Here is a 3,902-nt window from a genome sequence, read left to right as displayed (position 1 = left end):
ATAACTTCCAATGAAATATTACACTTTACAACTCAAAATCTTTAAATACAACATGATGGATAAACCTCAAAATGACATATATAACTAGACATAGGCAAAATGACATGAACAAATATGACAATGAATCTCCTCCTAAATACATATGCAATGTTCATGCCCTAAGTCTAGCCTAGGCCCAATGGCCACCAAAATACAAAATCCATAATCCTCCAGCTAATCATCCCATGGGCTTCTTGCCCACCGCTCCTGCACCACTGCTACCTCCTGAAATAATGCCCCCAAGACGGGGTGAGATATACGAATATATCTCAGTAACCCAGAGGTTCTGGAGAATACTCCACCCAATGGCTCACTTCGATGCATATAAATAACATAAAATAACATCTTGAAAACGGGATAAAGCAAGGGATTTAGAGAAACAGGGGAACATAGGGATACAAAATACGACCAAGCTGGAATGGTCGATGCCAATACCACGCAACGTCCAGCCTATTGGCTCGGCATATAAGCCTACGGGTCTCAACCAAGGCACCCCTCCATCCATATACACCTGAGACTTCCTAGTGTGCTCTTATCCGGATCACACACCACGACCCTAGGTCAACTAGAACTCCCTCTCGGAGACCTATCCAGTGGAAGTCCGTAACGCCCGAAGGCAAACTGTCTACTGGCCAGAGACTCGGTACATCTAATGTACCACTAACATACATAATAAATGGATGAACATGTTATTCTACATTACTTACATACACTTCCTACCATCACCCTCAACGGGCATGGTGGAACACAAGGGGATCAAGCCCCAGTACCAAGAGGTTACCTGTATAATCCTCTCCAATTAGCTCCAAGGCAATATATTCCCCGAGCTCGTTACACAACAGAAATGCCTACACAGAGGACATTCCCAATTACTTACAATTCATACCAACACATGCAAGTTATCAACTCTTCAAGCATGGTTTCAAATTCTTACCTCAATCCCACTTGGTCCGGGACCAAGGGCAACCCACCGAGCTCACGGTTCGGGGTTCAAATCTACGTACGACAACCTACAACAACCATGTACGTATCATCAATACACGGCAAATCTATCAAAATACGAAAACGTCAAAAATCCTCCCCCACCCTAGGTAGGTTCGGCCTACATAGTGTTAATTTGCAATTTATTTTTCTAAATTTTCTTTCTAATTTTCTTAGGCATCCTTAGGTTACCAAAAGGCCATATCAAGTGCCACTTTTCATTTTAAATCATTCAAACATCATTTTGCCTAATATTTTGCTCTAGGTTCCATTACACCACTCAACACTATCAATTATTTTTCCATTGGTTTTCCAACCTTCCAACCACCACACAACCCATCTAATTACCATTTAACAAAGAATACATCATCCAACAATGTCAACAACATTAATTCCCTTCTTTTCCCCTTAATGGCCGAAATGCATCAAAGCCCACACCAAGGGCGATCCATTCCAAATCAACTATTTCTCACCTCATACAATCTCATTATAACACCATTTAACTATACCACAATCCAATTTCACAATCCTATCAGAATTTCAAACATAAAGTCATGGCACCATCAAAATTTTCCTAAGTTAAAATTCATATTTTTCAACAATAATTTTTATTGCATTTATAGTTCTAACACATCATTCTAAGACATTAACACCTAATACACATTTTGCATTTGAGCTCTCTAACAACACAAATCAACAAAACCCCCTTTAGGGTTCATGAATCAAATTCGAAAATTAAACCATTAACAAGGTGTAGAAACTTACTCAAAAGCTAGGCACAAGGCTCCTACATGACATACTAAACCATTGGAGCATCAATCAACAACATGAACACAAATCTACCACTATGAGCCGCGGCCTAGGGGAGGGAGTATCTCACTTTCTAGTGGTTTTCAAGGTTCAAGGGTACCACCAATGGGGTTAGAAGATGATTTCCTATAAGTTTCAAGTCAAGGATCAATGAATTTGGTGGAGTATTGTGTGAGTTAGAGGGAAATGAAAATCAAATGGAGATGGTTCAAGGGGGGCTGTCCGCGGGTTTTTGGTGAGAGAAGGGAGATGAGAGTGATAATGAATAGTGACAAGCTTAAGTGTCTTAAGTGACTTAAGTGGGGTGGGTCCCGCCGCCAGCTCACGCGATTTCAAACTGATTTAACTCTCGTTTAATCCACTAAACGTCCGTAAATTCACAACCTATTTAGAAACTCTAATTTTTAACATTAACCATTGTCCTTTAATTACACTTCATCAGATGAATCCAGAGTTTTCCGGTCGTTCGGAGAAAATACAGCTTGTGATGATCGAGGTTTTAAGTTAAGGCGGTGACCTGTTAGCAGCTAATGAAAGGTTAATGTGATGAAGCCAAGTACGAATGTGTAATAATAGCTGGTTAATGGAATTGTGCTTGGTTAAATAAAAGGCTGATAGCTTTGCTTTACTGGTAGAGTGACTTGTGGAGTATTGCATAATTGTATATGCAACTTATGGTGGAATATGTGTTGAAGATGCACCATGTTAATGTTATTTTTGGCTAGGTACTAATGATGTATGGTCATGTGCTTGTAGTAGCCTTGAATATTCCGAGAGACTGGTATATCCACCGATGTCGAATTTTAGAAGTAATGGCAATGATGGATTTTGTTCCATATGACAGAATAAGTAGGTTTTTTAAAATCCCTATATGAAGGGACTTGGATGCGAGAGATATGATATGGTACATTCGAATGGTACATCAATGGTTAAATGTAATGACTATGAAATTGAGATATACAGGAATGAAATATATGTGGAATTTGTAGCGTGAGTATGAAACGATATGTAAACATAGTTGTTGGTGGAAATCTTAGGCATGGTATCCTTAATGTGAAAATCATTGATGGATTGTATGTTAAGCCTTGAGATTGCTAAGTTGATAAGGAAATGAACAATTAATGTAACTTATAGGTATGACCTTGTACATAGAATTTCATGAGTGGATTTATGATTGAAGGTTTTGAAATGACAAATATGATATATAAACTATAATGGGTGGTCCATTGGGTAACAGTGAAATGTGTTGGGAAATTGATTCGCCAATGTGTTTTGGTGGAAGTTAGTAAACATGTAAGGTTAGATGTGATTTAAAGGTACATAAAAGGTTCCTGTTCTGTATTGGGTGCAGAAGTGGAATTACACGTGCTTAGATTAAAACATGAGTAGAAATACATGTATGTACAACCTGTGGCTAAAGGCCGTAAATGAGGATTATTCCCTCAGAGAATGAAATTACCATGAGCGTAACTATATGATTAAATCGGGGAAATTGCATTGAGAACTGTTGAGATTCCAGAACGGTATTTAATGTGGGCTAAGATAATTATAAAATGGAGTTGTATATCAAAGTGAGGGAAACATTCTAGAGTTCGCAGGATTAAAACTCAACTAAGGATAATTGCTGATTGAAAATTTTCAGAGAACGATATGTGCCTTGTGTAACAGCTCGTTGTACACCGGTATTGTTAACTTTAATTATGATATTTAGCGCAGTTATAATCACAGCAATTTGTTTATATAAATGCGAGTAAACTTTTTCGTTTATTACGCGAACATTTAAAATCGTTAAAGAGAAATAAATAAAAGCTGTGACCGTAACTAAAACACATTGCGGAATACTTGTTTAAACTAATTTTTCTTTTTACTTATATACTTACTATCATTTACCAATATTTCCCCTAAACCCACAAGTCAATATCACCTTAAAATACCCGGTGGAGATTTTCCTGACAACGGCGCCAGCTCGTGCCACTGCGGCGCCGAGTCGCGTCGTGCCTCTGGATTTTGGCCCAGGCAACCGGCGCGGACCCGCGCCATTCCGGCGCTAGGAGGCACCAAGCTACTGGACA

The sequence above is a fragment of the Gastrolobium bilobum genome, unplaced genomic scaffold (assembly GCF_033153095.1).
Source record: "Gastrolobium bilobum isolate Gb01-03AN ecotype WA unplaced genomic scaffold, APGP_CSIRO_Gbil_v1 utg23326, whole genome shotgun sequence".
Lineage (NCBI taxonomy): Eukaryota > Viridiplantae > Streptophyta > Magnoliopsida > Fabales > Fabaceae > Gastrolobium > Gastrolobium bilobum.
Note: the sequence above shows the minus strand (reverse complement) of the source record.